Below are 20,489 nucleotides of genomic sequence, written 5' to 3'. Positions count from 1 at the left end.
ACATACCAGTATACAGGAAAGTCAAGTGACAATATACTAAATTAGAATGTGTTACTATAAGCATTCTTATTCATGAGGGAAATAACAATTTTGGATATTACAAGTGAATACAGCCAAATGTGGTCATAAAAATCAACTATAAGTACCAATAAATCCTATATCATCAGCTAAATGTGAAATTCTCATCCCCAAAACTTGTAAACAAGGATGGAAATTTGCATATGTGGGACATATACAATGTACTTGTTAAGATCAAATATGCAAACATAAATCAAATTATCTATTTGAACATTTATATGGTATTTTGAAGAGTGTTGGTTACCAATTATTAAGCTCATTGATTGAATGGAATCAGATATCAGCTGATGTTTCAATACCGCACTCTGTCAAAGTACTAAATTGAAATATGTTACCATACATAGGCATATTCATGATGAAAATAACATTTTGGGATATTTTCAGTGCACATAGCCATAAATGTGCTTTACAGGTTCACTATAGGTAAAATGTCAGCCTATATGATGTACTGAATGTGAACTTTTGATCCCAAACATTCTAAAATGGATGGATATTTGTACATGTGGGATATGTAACCATGTACAAAGTTAAATTCAAATAATTTGTTTGAATGCTTCTTATGTAATCTTTAGAGTGTCAATTAACAAATAGTATTAGTAATTAATAATGCATAAAGCAAGATGGATCATTAGAATTCCCATAACATCATATAGGCCACAATGCCGCACTACACCAATCAATATCTTAACCTAACTGAACAATAAAATGGAATGCATTTTGTATTCAACTTACATCATTTTGCTTTTTTCTTACATCCAAGGGTAAATATACCTGGGGGAAGCATATTTTATCCCTTTGACCTGTATTTCATTCTCAGACAGTTTAAAATGATTTAGTAGAGAACTTGAGTAGGTTCTAGTATAAAGTTTTCATCGCTGTCCTCTCACTAAATACCTTATAACTATGTTTATAAACAATTACTGAAGGCTATACAAGCAGATATTTGTTACTCAGGAAGTGACCCCATCATAAACACATAAATTAACTGATTGGACCCCTAATAAATAGTCTGAATGGCCAATACAAATTATAATTTTGTCTTCATGTATTTTTAATGAAGGTCTCATTTTGACTACAAAGATATTTTCTCTGACAAAATGTGACAAAAATCCACCATTGGAGCTTTTATATGGTGTAGGAATACATACATGCTGATAACATTTAATATGATTCCCAAAAATATTATATATGTGCATTTTAGGGGTTTTTTAATTTTTTTTTTTAATTTTTTTTAAATTTTATTAAAATTTTTAAAATAAAAATTAATTTTTTACTTTTAATTTCATTCTTATATTTTAAAAGTCAATATACATGACATATTAAAATTTCATGTGTCTATCTTTAATAATAAAGATTTTATACCAATTTAAACTTTGCTCAAATACTGCCCTTACAGACATAGTACACAATTAATTTTACTATATGTTCTCTACATTTGTTTCTCAGTACTGACCTTTCCACTGTGTGACAATCAATGCAAATCATATGTTAATCTAAAATACCTTCAAAGATGACTTCACGGTTAAGTTCTTGTCAAAGGTTGACCTGCTCTTTTTTTAGATCATTGACTGTCAACATAACAGCATGTAACCAGAACACGTATTTCACTTCCGGATCATCACCAAGGCCTTATTACTCACTGTGCACTGTCGCCAAAAATACATACAGACAACAACACCCTGAGCTCATATTATCAAGAATAAACAGTTACCTTTAAATCCCTACCAAAACTGCATAAATAAAACTCTTCTATCACCATCAAAATGAGAGAGGAAAAAATGTTCTAAAAATAGACTAGAACTACATTCGTGGGTACTGAACTGGAAGTATTAATTGTAACCCGATTCCTGACAGGCTCCATGTTTTATGCCAATTTTATTCAAACTTTTATATTTGCATGCTATACCTATTTCAACTTTATACATGAAGTCTTTTCGAATTTCCTTGCAAGGAAAACATGTGACACCTGTCAGAAAGTATGTAGTGCTGGTGTTCCACAGGGTGCAAGTTCTGGTCCAAGTGCTCTTGAGAAACCAAAACTAAATTTGCTATATCTTCCTTAATTATAGGAATTTTTCAATGCAGTAAAAACCTAATTGTGATACAAGATAAGCCCTGTCTGAAAATATGTTTGAAAATTACAAATGTTGATAAATTCAGTTTTAATGGCAAATTAAATAAACATTTAAATTTTAAAAACTAAATTTTATTGAAAACTTAAATTTTCATACAAGTTTTAAAACACAGTTTGACAAATTTTAGACAGAAAAGTTGACTAATGAATGATATTTAAAACAAATGGTAGTTTGGGTCTGTATAACTGATAACATTTTCCCCAGGGGTAGTGAAGCATCATAGCTCATAGTGATTTTGGCAGCAAACCGCAATATGCCTGTCCAGATGCATATAGGTGTACACACTAAAGAAACACTGACAGGTGCTATGTTCCACATTTATTGTGTCAGGTACTTAGGCAGTTGTTTCCATAACTAATAGCACATTCAGATTTAAAGTTCTAATGGGACCACTACCATGTTTTATAGCAAAAATGCATTCCATTTCAATGTCGATAACAACAAAAGGTGGCAATGGGATAGGAAAATAGCTTCTAGGGAGGTTCTACCTTACTGAAAAATGGTGCTGATCTCTCTCATGAAAACCTAAGCCATGTCTTTGAGGTGCCATGTATCAGTGTGGTGATATGAACTAATCTTGGTCACTTATGGTAGTACACTGCACATGCCCTTATGAAACCATGCTATTACCACCAGACTACTCAGGAGAGCTTCCAAGCTAATCCAACTCTAACACTTTGTTCCAGATACCAGGCTAGACCTGAAAAGATGCAATATGTTTCACTTAATTCTAGAAAACAGTAAGATCTATGTAAATGAAGTTAAAATGTGTTAGATATGGTGATTTCAAATTAACATTAAGGTTGCAAGCATGGGGGAAAATATTAAACTTGACAGAGTGACACTCAGAAATGTGAAGCAATGGCCATGTATTAAAGTGTTAAATTCATCCTAAAAGTATATGAGGTTTCTAGAAGCACATTTAGCCATTTACAAGTTAAATAACTAATCAGGTAGACTATGTATCATAAAGTTTAAGGCAATGTTGGGGCGGTGAGGTTTGATCATTGGTGTAAACATTATTACATACCAGTATACAGGAAAGTCAAGTGACAATATACTAAATTAGAATGTGTTACTATAAGCATTCTTATTCATGAGGGAAATAACAATTTTGGATATTACAAGTGAATACAGCCAAATGTGGTCATAAAAATCAACTATAAGTACCAATAAATCCTATATCATCAGCTAAATGTGAAATTCTCATCCCCAAAACTTGTAAACAAGGATGGAAATTTGCATATGTGGGACATATACAATGTACTTGTTAAGATCAAATATGCAAACATAAATCAAATTATCTATTTGAACATTTATATGGTATTTTGAAGAGTGTTGGTTACCAATTATTAAGCTCATTGATTGAATGGAATCAGATATCAGCTGATGTTTCAATACCGCACTCTGTCAAAGTACTAAATTGAAATATGTTACCATACATAGGCATATTCATGATGAAAATAACATTTTGGGATATTTTCAGTGCACATAGCCATAAATGTGCTTTACAGGTTCACTATAGGTAAAATGTCAGCCTATATGATGTACTGAATGTGAACTTTTGATCCCAAACATTCTAAAATGGATGGATATTTGTACATGTGGGATATGTAACCATGTACAAAGTTAAATTCAAATAATTTGTTTGAATGCTTCTTATGTAATCTTTAGAGTGTCAATTAACAAATAGTATTAGTAATTAATAATGCATAAAGCAAGATGGATCATTAGAATTCCCATAACATCATATAGGCCACAATGCCGCACTACACCAATCAATATCTTAACCTAACTGAACAATAAAATGGAATGCATTTTGTATTCAACTTACATCATTTTGCTTTTTTCTTACATCCAAGGGTAAATACACCTGGGGGAAGCATATTTTATCCCTTTGACCTGTATTTCATTCTCAGACAGTTTAAAATGATTTAGTAGAGAACTTGAGTAGGTTCTAGTATAAAGTTTTCATCGCTGTCCTCTCACTAAATACCTTATAACTATGTTTATAAACAATTACTGAAGGCTATACAAGCAGATATTTGTTACTCAGGAAGTGACCCCATCATAAACACATAAATTAACTGATTGGACCCCTAATAAATAGTCTGAATGGCCAATACAAATTATAATTTTGTCTTCATGTATTTTTAATGAAGGTCTCATTTTGACTACAAAGATATTTTCTCTGACAAAATGTGACAAAAATCCACCATTGGAGCTTTTATATGGTGTAGGAATACATACATGCTGATAACATTTAATATGATTCCCAAAAATATTATATATGTGCATTTTAGGGGTTTTTTAATTTTTTTTTTTAATTTTTTTAAAATTTTATTAAAATTTTTAAAATAAAAATTAATTTTTTACTTTTAATTTCATTCTTATATTTTAAAAGTCAATATACATGACATATTAAAATTTCATGTGTCTATCTTTAATAATAAAGATTTTATACCAATTTAAACTTTGCTCAAATACTGCCCTTACAGGACATAGTACACAATTAATTTTACTATATGTTCTCTACATTTGTTTCTCAGTACTGACCTTTCCACTGTGTGACAATCAATGCAAATCATATGTTAATCTAAAATACCTTCAAAGATGACTTCACGGTTAAGTTCTTGTCAAAGGTTGACCTGCTCTTTTTTTAGATCATTGACTGTCAACATAACAGCATGTAACCAGAACACGTATTTCACTTCCGGATCATCACCAAGGCCTTATTACTCACTGTGCACTGTCGCCAAAATACATACAGACAACAACACCCTGAGCTCATATTATCAAGAATAAACAGTTACCTTTAAATCCCTACCAAAACTGCATAAATAAAACTCTTCTATCACCATCAAAATGAGAGAGGAAAAAATGTTCTAAAAATAGACTAGAACTACATTCGTGGGTACTGAACTGGAAGTATTAATTGTAACCCGATTCCTGACAGGCTCCATGTTTTATGCCAATTTTATTCAAACTTTTATATTTGCATGCTATACCTATTTCAACTTTATACATGAAGTCTTTTCGAATTTCCTTGCAAGGAAAACATGTGACACCTGTCAGAAAGTATGTAGTGCTGGTGTTCCACAGGGTGCAAGTTCTGGTCCAAGTGCTCTTGAGAAACCAAAACTAAATTTGCTATATCTTCCTTAATTATAGGAATTTTTCAATGCAGTAAAAACCTAATTGTGATACAAGATAAGCCCTGTCTGAAAATATGTTTGAAAATTACAAATGTTGATAAATTCAGTTTTAATGGCAAATTAAATAAACATTTAAATTTTAAAAACTAAATTTTATTGAAAACTTAAATTTTCATACAAGTTTTAAAACACAGTTTGACAAATTTTAGACAGAAAAGTTGACTAATGAATGATATTTAAAACAAATGGTAGTTTGGGTCTGTATAACTGATAACATTTTCCCCAGGGGTAGTGAAGCATCATAGCTCATAGTGATTTTGGCAGCAAACCGCAATATGCCTGTCCAGATGCATATAGGTGTACACACTAAAGAAACACTGACAGGTGCTATGTTCCACATTTATTGTGTCAGGTACTTAGGCAGTTGTTTCCATAACTAATAGCACATTCAGATTTAAAGTTCTAATGGGACCACTACCATGTTTTATAGCAAAAATGCATTCCATTTCAATGTCGATAACAACAAAAGGTGGCAATGGGATAGGAAAATAGCTTCTAGGGAGGTTCTACCTTACTGAAAAATGGTGCTGATCTCTCTCATGAAAACCTAAGCCATGTCTTTGAGGTGCCATGTATCAGTGTGGTGATATGAACTAATCTTGGTCACTTATGGTAGTACACTGCACATGCCCTTATGAAACCATGCTATTACCACCAGACTACTCAGGAGAGCTTCCAAGCTAATCCAACTCTAACACTTTGTTCCAGATACCAGGCTAGACCTGAAAAGATGCAATATGTTTCACTTAATTCTAGAAAACAGTAAGATCTATGTAAATGAAGTTAAAATGTGTTAGATATGGTGATTTCAAATTAACATTAAGGTTGCAAGCATGGGGGAAAATATTAAACTTGACAGAGTGACACTCAGAAATGTGAAGCAATGGCCATGTATTAAAGTGTTAAATTCATCCTAAAAGTATATGAGGTTTCTAGAAGCACATTTAGCCATTTACAAGTTAAATAACTAATCAGGTAGACTATGTATCATAAAGTTTAAGGCAATGTTGGGGCGGTGAGGTTTGATCATTGGTGTAAACATTATTACATACCAGTATACAGGAAAGTCAAGTGACAATATACTAAATTAGAATGTGTTACTATAAGCATTCTTATTCATGAGGGAAATAACAATTTTGGATATTACAAGTGAATACAGCCAAATGTGGTCATAAAAATCAACTATAAGTACCAATAAATCCTATATCATCAGCTAAATGTGAAATTCTCATCCCCAAAACTTGTAAACAAGGATGGAAATTTGCATATGTGGGACATATACAATGTACTTGTTAAGATCAAATATGCAAACATAAATCAAATTATCTATTTGAACATTTATATGGTATTTTGAAGAGTGTTGGTTACCAATTATTAAGCTCATTGATTGAATGGAATCAGATATCAGCTGATGTTTCAATACCGCACTCTGTCAAAGTACTAAATTGAAATATGTTACCATACATAGGCATATTCATGATGAAAATAACATTTTGGGATATTTTCAGTGCACATAGCCATAAATGTGCTTTACAGGTTCACTATAGGTAAAATGTCAGCCTATATGATGTACTGAATGTGAACTTTTGATCCCAAACATTCTAAAATGGATGGATATTTGTACATGTGGGATATGTAACCATGTACAAAGTTAAATTCAAATAATTTGTTTGAATGCTTCTTATGTAATCTTTAGAGTGTCAATTAACAAATAGTATTAGTAATTAATAATGCATAAAGCAAGATGGATCATTAGAATTCCCATAACATCATATAGGCCACAATGCCGCACTACACCAATCAATATCTTAACCTAACTGAACAATAAAATGGAATGCATTTTGTATTCAACTTACATCATTTTGCTTTTTTCTTACATCCAAGGGTAAATATACCTGGGGGAAGCATATTTTATCCCTTTGACCTGTATTTCATTCTCAGACAGTTTAAAATGATTTAGTAGAGAACTTGAGTAGGTTCTAGTATAAAGTTTTCATCGCTGTCCTCTCACTAAATACCTTATAACTATGTTTATAAACAATTACTGAAGGCTATACAAGCAGATATTTGTTACTCAGGAAGTGACCCCATCATAAACACATAAATTAACTGATTGGACCCCTAATAAATAGTCTGAATGGCCAATACAAATTATAATTTTGTCTTCATGTATTTTTAATGAAGGTCTCATTTTGACTACAAAGATATTTTCTCTGACAAAATGTGACAAAAATCCACCATTGGAGCTTTTATATGGTGTAGGAATACATACATGCTGATAACATTTAATATGATTCCCAAAAATATTATATATGTGCATTTTAGGGGTTTTTTAATTTTTTTTTTTAATTTTTTTTAAATTTTATTAAAATTTTTAAAATAAAAATTAATTTTTTACTTTTAATTTCATTCTTATATTTTAAAAGTCAATATACATGACATATTAAAATTTCATGTGTCTATCTTTAATAATAAAGATTTTATACCAATTTAAACTTTGCTCAAATACTGCCCTTACAGGACATAGTACACAATTAATTTTACTATATGTTCTCTACATTTGTTTCTCAGTACTGACCTTTCCACTGTGTGACAATCAATGCAAATCATATGTTAATCTAAAATACCTTCAAAGATGACTTCACGGTTAAGTTCTTGTCAAAGGTTGACCTGCTCTTTTTTTAGATCATTGACTGTCAACATAACAGCATGTAACCAGAACACGTATTTCACTTCCGGATCATCACCAAGGCCTTATTACTCACTGTGCACTGTCGCCAAAATACATACAGACAACAACACCCTGAGCTCATATTATCAAGAATAAACAGTTACCTTTAAATCCCTACCAAAACTGCATAAATAAAACTCTTCTATCACCATCAAAATGAGAGAGGAAAAAATGTTCTAAAAATAGACTAGAACTACATTCGTGGGTACTGAACTGGAAGTATTAATTGTAACCCGATTCCTGACAGGCTCCATGTTTTATGCCAATTTTATTCAAACTTTTATATTTGCATGCTATACCTATTTCAACTTTATACATGAAGTCTTTTCGAATTTCCTTGCAAGGAAAACATGTGACACCTGTCAGAAAGTATGTAGTGCTGGTGTTCCACAGGGTGCAAGTTCTGGTCCAAGTGCTCTTGAGAAACCAAAACTAAATTTGCTATATCTTCCTTAATTATAGGAATTTTTCAATGCAGTAAAAACCTAATTGTGATACAAGATAAGCCCTGTCTGAAAATATGTTTGAAAATTACAAATGTTGATAAATTCAGTTTTAATGGCAAATTAAATAAACATTTAAATTTTAAAAACTAAATTTTATTGAAAACTTAAATTTTCATACAAGTTTTAAAACACAGTTTGACAAATTTTAGACAGAAAAGTTGACTAATGAATGATATTTAAAACAAATGGTAGTTTGGGTCTGTATAACTGATAACATTTTCCCCAGGGGTAGTGAAGCATCATAGCTCATAGTGATTTTGGCAGCAAACCGCAATATGCCTGTCCAGATGCATATAGGTGTACACACTAAAGAAACACTGACAGGTGCTATGTTCCACATTTATTGTGTCAGGTACTTAGGCAGTTGTTTCCATAACTAATAGCACATTCAGATTTAAAGTTCTAATGGGACCACTACCATGTTTTATAGCAAAAATGCATTCCATTTCAATGTCGATAACAACAAAAGGTGGCAATGGGATAGGAAAATAGCTTCTAGGGAGGTTCTACCTTACTGAAAAATGGTGCTGATCTCTCTCATGAAAACCTAAGCCATGTCTTTGAGGTGCCATGTATCAGTGTGGTGATATGAACTAATCTTGGTCACTTATGGTAGTACACTGCACATGCCCTTATGAAACCATGCTATTACCACCAGACTACTCAGGAGAGCTTCCAAGCTAATCCAACTCTAACACTTTGTTCCAGATACCAGGCTAGACCTGAAAAGATGCAATATGTTTCACTTAATTCTAGAAAACAGTAAGATCTATGTAAATGAAGTTAAAATGTGTTAGATATGGTGATTTCAAATTAACATTAAGGTTGCAAGCATGGGGGAAAATATTAAACTTGACAGAGTGACACTCAGAAATGTGAAGCAATGGCCATGTATTAAAGTGTTAAATTCATCCTAAAAGTATATGAGGTTTCTAGAAGCACATTTAGCCATTTACAAGTTAAATAACTAATCAGGTAGACTATGTATCATAAAGTTTAAGGCAATGTTGGGGCGGTGAGGTTTGATCATTGGTGTAAACATTATTACATACCAGTATACAGGAAAGTCAAGTGACAATATACTAAATTAGAATGTGTTACTATAAGCATTCTTATTCATGAGGGAAATAACAATTTTGGATATTACAAGTGAATACAGCCAAATGTGGTCATAAAAATCAACTATAAGTACCAATAAATCCTATATCATCAGCTAAATGTGAAATTCTCATCCCCAAAACTTGTAAACAAGGATGGAAATTTGCATATGTGGGACATATACAATGTACTTGTTAAGATCAAATATGCAAACATAAATCAAATTATCTATTTGAACATTTATATGGTATTTTGAAGAGTGTTGGTTACCAATTATTAAGCTCATTGATTGAATGGAATCAGATATCAGCTGATGTTTCAATACCGCACTCTGTCAAAGTACTAAATTGAAATATGTTACCATACATAGGCATATTCATGATGAAAATAACATTTTGGGATATTTTCAGTGCACATAGCCATAAATGTGCTTTACAGGTTCACTATAGGTAAAATGTCAGCCTATATGATGTACTGAATGTGAACTTTTGATCCCAAACATTCTAAAATGGATGGATATTTGTACATGTGGGATATGTAACCATGTACAAAGTTAAATTCAAATAATTTGTTTGAATGCTTCTTATGTAATCTTTAGAGTGTCAATTAACAAATAGTATTAGTAATTAATAATGCATAAAGCAAGATGGATCATTAGAATTCCCATAACATCATATAGGCCACAATGCCGCACTACACCAATCAATATCTTAACCTAACTGAACAATAAAATGGAATGCATTTTGTATTCAACTTACATCATTTTGCTTTTTTCTTACATCCAAGGGTAAATATACCTGGGGGAAGCATATTTTATCCCTTTGACCTGTATTTCATTCTCAGACAGTTTAAAATGATTTAGTAGAGAACTTGAGTAGGTTCTAGTATAAAGTTTTCATCGCTGTCCTCTCACTAAATACCTTATAACTATGTTTATAAACAATTACTGAAGGCTATACAAGCAGATATTTGTTACTCAGGAAGTGACCCCATCATAAACACATAAATTAACTGATTGGACCCCTAATAAATAGTCTGAATGGCCAATACAAATTATAATTTTGTCTTCATGTATTTTTAATGAAGGTCTCATTTTGACTACAAAGATATTTTCTCTGACAAAATGTGACAAAAATCCACCATTGGAGCTTTTATATGGTGTAGGAATACATACATGCTGATAACATTTAATATGATTCCCAAAAATATTATATATGTGCATTTTAGGGGTTTTTTAATTTTTTTTTTAAATTTTTTTTAAATTTTATTAAAATTTTTAAAATAAAAATTAATTTTTTACTTTTAATTTCATTCTTATATTTTAAAAGTCAATATACATGACATATTAAAATTTCATGTGTCTATCTTTAATAATAAAGATTTTATACCAATTTAAACTTTGCTCAAATACTGCCCTGACAGGCTCCATGTTTTATGCCAATTTTATTCAAACTTTTATATTTGCATGCTATACCTATTTCAACTTTATACATGAAGTCTTTTCGAATTTCCTTGCAAGGAAAACATGTGACACCTGTCAGAAAGTATGTAGTGCTGGTGTTCCACAGGGTGCAAGTTCTGGTCCAAGTGCTCTTGAGAAACCAAAACTAAATTTGCTATATCTTCCTTAATTATAGGAATTTTTCAATGCAGTAAAAACCTAATTGTGATACAAGATAAGCCCTGTCTGAAAATATGTTTGAAAATTACAAATGTTGATAAATTCAGTTTTAATGGCAAATTAAATAAACATTTAAATTTTAAAAACTAAATTTTATTGAAAACTTAAATTTTCATACAAGTTTTAAAACACAGTTTGACAAATTTTAGACAGAAAAGTTGACTAATGAATGATATTTAAAACAAATGGTAGTTTGGGTCTGTATAACTGATAACATTTTCCCCAGGGGTAGTGAAGCATCATAGCTCATAGTGATTTTGGCAGCAAACCGCAATATGCCTGTCCAGATGCATATAGGTGTACACACTAAAGAAACACTGACAGGTGCTATGTTCCACATTTATTGTGTCAGGTACTTAGGCAGTTGTTTCCATAACTAATAGCACATTCAGATTTAAAGTTCTAATGGGACCACTACCATGTTTTATAGCAAAAATGCATTCCATTTCAATGTCGATAACAACAAAAGGTGGCAATGGGATAGGAAAATAGCTTCTAGGGAGGTTCTACCTTACTGAAAAATGGTGCTGATCTCTCTCATGAAAACCTAAGCCATGTCTTTGAGGTGCCATGTATCAGTGTGGTGATATGAACTAATCTTGGTCACTTATGGTAGTACACTGCACATGCCCTTATGAAACCATGCTATTACCACCAGACTACTCAGGAGAGCTTCCAAGCTAATCCAACTCTAACACTTTGTTCCAGATACCAGGCTAGACCTGAAAAGATGCAATATGTTTCACTTAATTCTAGAAAACAGTAAGATCTATGTAAATGAAGTTAAAATGTGTTAGATATGGTGATTTCAAATTAACATTAAGGTTGCAAGCATGGGGGAAAATATTAAACTTGACAGAGTGACACTCAGAAATGTGAAGCAATGGCCATGTATTAAAGTGTTAAATTCATCCTAAAAGTATATGAGGTTTCTAGAAGCACATTTAGCCATTTACAAGTTAAATAACTAATCAGGTAGACTATGTATCATAAAGTTTAAGGCAATGTTGGGGCGGTGAGGTTTGATCATTGGTGTAAACATTATTACATACCAGTATACAGGAAAGTCAAGTGACAATATACTAAATTAGAATGTGTTACTATAAGCATTCTTATTCATGAGGGAAATAACAATTTTGGATATTACAAGTGAATACAGCCAAATGTGGTCATAAAAATCAACTATAAGTACCAATAAATCCTATATCATCAGCTAAATGTGAAATTCTCATCCCCAAAACTTGTAAACAAGGATGGAAATTTGCATATGTGGGACATATACAATGTACTTGTTAAGATCAAATATGCAAACATAAATCAAATTATCTATTTGAACATTTATATGGTATTTTGAAGAGTGTTGGTTACCAATTATTAAGCTCATTGATTGAATGGAATCAGATATCAGCTGATGTTTCAATACCGCACTCTGTCAAAGTACTAAATTGAAATATGTTACCATACATAGGCATATTCATGATGAAAATAACATTTTGGGATATTTTCAGTGCACATAGCCATAAATGTGCTTTACAGGTTCACTATAGGTAAAATGTCAGCCTATATGATGTACTGAATGTGAACTTTTGATCCCAAACATTCTAAAATGGATGGATATTTGTACATGTGGGATATGTAACCATGTACAAAGTTAAATTCAAATAATTTGTTTGAATGCTTCTTATGTAATCTTTAGAGTGTCAATTAACAAATAGTATTAGTAATTAATAATGCATAAAGCAAGATGGATCATTAGAATTCCCATAACATCATATAGGCCACAATGCCGCACTACACCAATCAATATCTTAACCTAACTGAACAATAAAATGGAATGCATTTTGTATTCAACTTACATCATTTTGCTTTTTTCTTACATCCAAGGGTAAATATACCTGGGGGAAGCATATTTTATCCCTTTGACCTGTATTTCATTCTCAGACAGTTTAAAATGATTTAGTAGAGAACTTGAGTAGGTTCTAGTATAAAGTTTTCATCGCTGTCCTCTCACTAAATACCTTATAACTATGTTTATAAACAATTACTGAAGGCTATACAAGCAGATATTTGTTACTCAGGAAGTGACCCCATCATAAACACATAAATTAACTGATTGGACCCCTAATAAATAGTCTGAATGGCCAATACAAATTATAATTTTGTCTTCATGTATTTTTAATGAAGGTCTCATTTTGACTACAAAGATATTTTCTCTGACAAAATGTGACAAAAATCCACCATTGGAGCTTTTATATGGTGTAGGAATACATACATGCTGATAACATTTAATATGATTCCCAAAAATATTATATATGTGCATTTTAGGGGTTTTTTAATTTTTTTTTTTAATTTTTTTTAAATTTTATTAAAATTTTTAAAATAAAAATTAATTTTTTACTTTTAATTTCATTCTTATATTTTAAAAGTCAATATACATGACATATTAAAATTTCATGTGTCTATCTTTAATAATAAAGATTTTATACCAATTTAAACTTTGCTCAAATACTGCCCTTACAGGACATAGTACACAATTAATTTTACTATATGTTCTCTACATTTGTTTCTCAGTACTGACCTTTCCACTGTGTGACAATCAATGCAAATCATATGTTAATCTAAAATACCTTCAAAGATGACTTCACGGTTAAGTTCTTGTCAAAGGTTGACCTGCTCTTTTTTTAGATCATTGACTGTCAACATAACAGCATGTAACCAGAACACGTATTTCACTTCCGGATCATCACCAAGGCCTTATTACTCACTGTGCACTGTCGCCAAAATACATACAGACAACAACACCCTGAGCTCATATTATCAAGAATAAACAGTTACCTTTAAATCCCTACCAAAACTGCATAAATAAAACTCTTCTATCACCATCAAAATGAGAGAGGAAAAAATGTTCTAAAAATAGACTAGAACTACATTCGTGGGTACTGAACTGGAAGTATTAATTGTAACCCGATTCCTGACAGGCTCCATGTTTTATGCCAATTTTATTCAAACTTTTATATTTGCATGCTATACCTATTTCAACTTTATACATGAAGTCTTTTCGAATTTCCTTGCAAGGAAAACATGTGACACCTGTCAGAAAGTATGTAGTGCTGGTGTTCCACAGGGTGCAAGTTCTGGTCCAAGTGCTCTTGAGAAACCAAAACTAAATTTGCTATATCTTCCTTAATTATAGGAATTTTTCAATGCAGTAAAAACCTAATTGTGATACAAGATAAGCCCTGTCTGAAAATATGTTTGAAAATTACAAATGTTGATAAATTCAGTTTTAATGGCAAATTAAATAAACATTTAAATTTTAAAAACTAAATTTTATTGAAAACTTAAATTTTCATACAAGTTTTAAAACACAGTTTGACAAATTTTAGACAGAAAAGTTGACTAATGAATGATATTTAAAACAAATGGTAGTTTGGGTCTGTATAACTGATAACATTTTCCCCAGGGGTAGTGAAGCATCATAGCTCATAGTGATTTTGGCAGCAAACCGCAATATGCCTGTCCAGATGCATATAGGTGTACACACTAAAGAAACACTGACAGGTGCTATGTTCCACATTTATTGTGTCAGGTACTTAGGCAGTTGTTTCCATAACTAATAGCACATTCAGATTTAAAGTTCTAATGGGACCACTACCATGTTTTATAGCAAAAATGCATTCCATTTCAATGTCGATAACAACAAAAGGTGGCAATGGGATAGGAAAATAGCTTCTAGGGAGGTTCTACCTTACTGAAAAATGGTGCTGATCTCTCTCATGAAAACCTAAGCCATGTCTTTGAGGTGCCATGTATCAGTGTGGTGATATGAACTAATCTTGGTCACTTATGGTAGTACACTGCACATGCCCTTATGAAACCATGCTATTACCACCAGACTACTCAGGAGAGCTTCCAAGCTAATCCAACTCTAACACTTTGTTCCAGATACCAGGCTAGACCTGAAAAGATGCAATATGTTTCACTTAATTCTAGAAAACAGTAAGATCTATGTAAATGAAGTTAAAATGTGTTAGATATGGTGATTTCAAATTAACATTAAGGTTGCAAGCATGGGGGAAAATATTAAACTTGACAGAGTGACACTCAGAAATGTGAAGCAATGGCCATGTATTAAAGTGTTAAATTCATCCTAAAAGTATATGAGGTTTCTAGAAGCACATTTAGCCATTTACAAGTTAAATAACTAATCAGGTAGACTATGTATCATAAAGTTTAAGGCAATGTTGGGGCGGTGAGGTTTGATCATTGGTGTAAACATTATTACATACCAGTATACAGGAAAGTCAAGTGACAATATACTAAATTAGAATGTGTTACTATAAGCATTCTTATTCATGAGGGAAATAACAATTTTGGATATTACAAGTGAATACAGCCAAATGTGGTCATAAAAATCAACTATAAGTACCAATAAATCCTATATCATCAGCTAAATGTGAAATTCTCATCCCCAAAACTTGTAAACAAGGATGGAAATTTGCATATGTGGGACATATACAATGTACTTGTTAAGATCAAATATGCAAACATAAATCAAATTATCTATTTGAACATTTATATGGTATTTTGAAGAGTGTTGGTTACCAATTATTAAGCTCATTGATTGAATGGAATCAGATATCAGCTGATGTTTCAATACCGCACTCTGTCAAAGTACTAAATTGAAATATGTTACCATACATAGGCATATTCATGATGAAAATAACATTTTGGGATATTTTCAGTGCACATAGCCATAAATGTGCTTTACAGGTTCACTATAGGTAAAATGTCAGCCTATATGATGTACTGAATGTGAACTTTTGATCCCAAACATTCTAAAATGGATGGATATTTGTACATGTGGGATATGTAACCATGTACAAAGTTAAATTCAAATAATTTGTTTGAATGCTTCTTATGTAATCTTTAGAGTGTCAATTAACAAATAGTATTAGTAATTAATAATGCATAAAGCAAGATGGATCATTAGAATTCCCATAACATCATATAGGCCACAATGCCGCACTACACCAATCAATATCTTAACCTAACTGAACAATAAAATGGAATGCATTTTGTATTCAACTTACATCATTTTGCTTTTTTCTTACATCCAAGGGTAAATATACCTGGGGGAAGCATATTTTATCCTTTTGACCTGTATTTCATTCTCAGACAGTTTAAAATGATTTAGTAGAGAACTTGAGTAGGTTCTAGTATAAAGTTTTCATCGCTGTCCTCTCACTAAATACCTTATAACTATGTTTATAAACAATTACTGAAGGCTATACAAGCAGATATTTGTTACTCAGGAAGTGACCCCATCATAAACACATAAATTAACTGATTGGACCCCTAATAAATAGTCTGAATGGCCAATACAAATTATAATTTTGTCTTCATGTATTTTTAATGAAGGTCTCATTTTGACTACAAAGATATTTTCTCTGACAAAATGTGACAAAAATCCACCATTGGAGCTTTTATATGGTGTAGGAATACATACATGCTGATAACATTTAATATGATTCCCAAAAATATTATATATGTGCATTTTAGGGGTTTTTTAATTTTTTTTTTTAATTTTTTTTAAATTTTATTAAAATTTTTAAAATAAAAATTAATTTTTTACTTTTAATTTCATTCTTATATTTTAAAAGTCAATATACATGACATATTAAAATTTCATGTGTCTATCTTTAATAATAAAGATTTTATACCAATTTAAACTTTGCTCAAATACTGCCCTTACAAAGGACATAGTACACAATTAATTTTACTATATGTTCTCTACATTTGTTTCTCAGTACTGACCTTTCCACTGTGTGACAATCAATGCAAATCATATGTTAATCTAAAATACCTTCAAAGATGACTTCACGGTTAAGTTCTTGTCAAAGGTTGACCTGCTCTTTTTTTAGATCATTGACTGTCAACATAACAGCATGTAACCAGAACACGTATTTCACTTCCGGATCATCACCAAGGCCTTATTACTCACTGTGCACTGTCGCCAAAATACATACAGACAACAACACCCTGAGCTCATATTATCAAGAATAAACAGTTACCTTTAAATCCCTACCAAAACTGCATAAATAAAACTCTTCTATCACCATCAAAATGAGAGAGGAAAAAATGTTCTAAAAATAGACTAGAACTACATTCGTGGGTACTGAACTGGAAGTATTAATTGTAACCCGATTCCTGACAGGCTCCATGTTTTATGCCAATTTTATTCAAACTTTTATATTTGCATGCTATACCTATTTCAACTTTATACATGAAGTCTTTTCGAATTTCCTTGCAAGGAAAACATGTGACACCTGTCAGAAAGTATGTAGTGCTGGTGTTCCACAGGGTGCAAGTTCTGGTCCAAGTGCTCTTGAGAAACCAAAACTAAATTTGCTATATCTTCCTTAATTATAGGAATTTTTCAATGCAGTAAAAACCTAATTGTGATACAAGATAAGCCCTGTCTGAAAATATGTTTGAAAATTACAAATGTTGATAAATTCAGTTTTAATGGCAAATTAAATAAACATTTAAATTTTAAAAACTAAATTTTATTGAAAACTTAAATTTTCATACAAGTTTTAAAACACAGTTTGACAAATTTTAGACAGAAAAGTTGACTAATGAATGATATTTAAAACAAATGGTAGTTTGGGTCTGTATAACTGATAACATTTTCCCCAGGGGTAGTGAAGCATCATAGCTCATAGTGATTTTGGCAGCAAACCGCAATATGCCTGTCCAGATGCATATAGGTGTACACACTAAAGAAACACTGACAGGTGCTATGTTCCACATTTATTGTGTCAGGTACTTAGGCAGTTGTTTCCATAACTAATAGCACATTCAGATTTAAAGTTCTAATGGGACCACTACCATGTTTTATAGCAAAAATGCATTCCATTTCAATGTCGATAACAACAAAAGGTGGCAATGGGATAGGAAAATAGCTTCTAGGGAGGTTCTACCTTACTGAAAAATGGTGCTGATCTCTCTCATGAAAACCTAAGCCATGTCTTTGAGGTGCCATGTATCAGTGTGGTGATATGAACTAATCTTGGTCACTTATGGTAGTACACTGCACATGCCCTTATGAAACCATGCTATTACCACCTGACTACTCAGGAGAGCTTCCAAGCTAATCCAACTCTAACACTTTGTTCCAGATACCAGGCTAGACCTGAAAAGATGCAATATGTTTCACTTAATTCTAGAAAACAGTAAGATCTATGTAAATGAAGTTAAAATGTGTTAGATATGGTGATTTCAAATTAACATTAAGGTTGCAAGCATGGGGGAAAATATTAAACTTGACAGAGTGACACTCAGAAATGTGAAGCAATGGCCATGTATTAAAGTGTTAAATTCATCCTAAAAGTATATGAGGTTTCTAGAAGCACATTTAGCCATTTACAAGTTAAATAACTAATCAGGTAGACTATGTATCATAAAGTTTAAGGCAATGTTGGGGCGGTGAGGTTTGATCATTGGTGTAAACATTATTACATACCAGTATACAGGAAAGTCAAGTGACAATATACTAAATTAGAATGTGTTACTATAAGCATTCTTATTCATGAGGGAAATAACAATTTTGGATATTACAAGTGAATACAGCCAAATGTGGTCATAAAAATCAACTATAAGTACCAATAAATCCTATATCATCAGCTAAATGTGAAATTCTCATCCCCAAAACTTGTAAACAAGGATGGAAATTTGCATATGTGGGACATATACAATGTACTTGTTAAGATCAAATATGCAAACATAAATCAAATTATCTATTTGAACATTTATATGGTATTTTGAAGAGTGTTGGTTACCAATTATTAAGCTCATTGATTGAATGGAATCAGATATCAGCTGATGTTTCAATACCGCACTCTGTCAAAGTACTAAATTGAAATATGTTACCATACATAGGCATATTCATGATGAAAATAACATTTTGGGATATTTTCAGTGCACATAGCCATAAATGTGCTTTACAGGTTCACTATAGGTAAAATGTCAGCCTATATGATGTACTGAATGTGAACTTTTGATCCCAAACATTCTAAAATGGATGGATATTTGTACATGTGGGATATGTAACCATGTACAAAGTTAAATTCAAATAATTTGTTTGAATGCTTCTTATGTAATCTTTAGAGTGTCAATTAACAAATAGTATTAGTAATTAATAATGCATAAAGCAAGATGGATCATTAGAATTCCCATAACATCATATAGGCCACAATGCCGCACTACACCAATCAATATCTTAACCTAACTGAACAATAAAATGGAATGCATTTTGTATTCAACTTACATCATTTTGCTTTTTTCTTACATCCAAGGGTAAATATACCTGGGGGAAGCATATTTTATCCCTTTGACCTGTATTTCATTCTCAGACAGTTTAAAATGATTTAGTAGAGAACTTGAGTAGGTTCTAGTATAAAGTTTTCATCGCTGTCCTCTCACTAAATACCTTATAACTATGTTTATAAACAATTACTGAAGGCTATACAAGCAGATATTTGTTACTCAGGAAGTGACCCCATCATAAACACATAAATTAACTGATTGGACCCCTAATAAATAGTCTGAATGGCCAATACAAATTATAATTTTGTCTTCATGTATTTTTAATGAAGGTCTCATTTTGACTACAAAGATATTTTCTCTGACAAAATGTGACAAAAATCCACCATTGGAGCTTTTATATGGTGTAGGAATACATACATGCTGATAACATTTAATATGATTCCCAAAAATATTATATATGTGCATTTTAGGGGTTTTTTAATTTTTTTTTTTAATTTTTTTTAAATTTTATTAAAATTTTTAAAATAAAAATTAATTTTTTACTTTTAATTTCATTCTTATATTTTAAAAGTCAATATACATGACATATTAAAATTTCATGTGTCTATCTTTAATAATAAAGATTTTATACCAATTTAAACTTTGCTCAAATACTGCCCTTACAGGACATAGTACACAATTAATTTTACTATATGTTCTCTACATTTGTTTCTC

The 20,489-nt window shown here is 31.5% G+C and overlaps 1 long non-coding RNA gene across 3 annotated transcripts in view; it reads right to left on the bottom strand.

Annotated features, from left to right (window-relative positions):
- Positions 1 to 20,447, bottom strand: part of LOC149771442 (uncharacterized) — a 28,698-nt gene extending 8,251 nt beyond the window's left edge. For 2 of the 3 annotated variants that reach the window (XR_016418288.1, XR_016418287.1), the window contains exons 1-5: positions 15,192 to 16,575; positions 11,955 to 12,166; positions 9,176 to 9,387; positions 5,939 to 6,150; positions 2,702 to 2,913 (exon numbers count right to left, since the gene is read on the bottom strand). This is a non-coding gene — a long non-coding RNA (uncharacterized LOC149771442). Of the gene's footprint in view, positions 1 to 2,701; positions 2,914 to 5,938; positions 6,151 to 9,175; positions 9,388 to 11,954; positions 12,167 to 15,191; positions 16,576 to 18,430 lie in introns of those variants that run through there. The other variant, XR_016418289.1, reaches the window with a different exon arrangement.
- Between the last annotated feature and the right edge of the window lie 42 nt (positions 20,448 to 20,489).

Source organism: Sinohyriopsis cumingii, unplaced genomic scaffold, assembly GCF_028554795.1.
Source record: "Sinohyriopsis cumingii isolate HCF-2022 unplaced genomic scaffold, ASM2855479v2 utg001851l, whole genome shotgun sequence".
In the NCBI taxonomy this organism is placed as follows: Eukaryota; Metazoa; Mollusca; class Bivalvia; order Unionida; family Unionidae; genus Sinohyriopsis; species Sinohyriopsis cumingii.
Note: the sequence above shows the minus strand (reverse complement) of the source record. Positions and strands in the feature narration are given on the sequence as shown.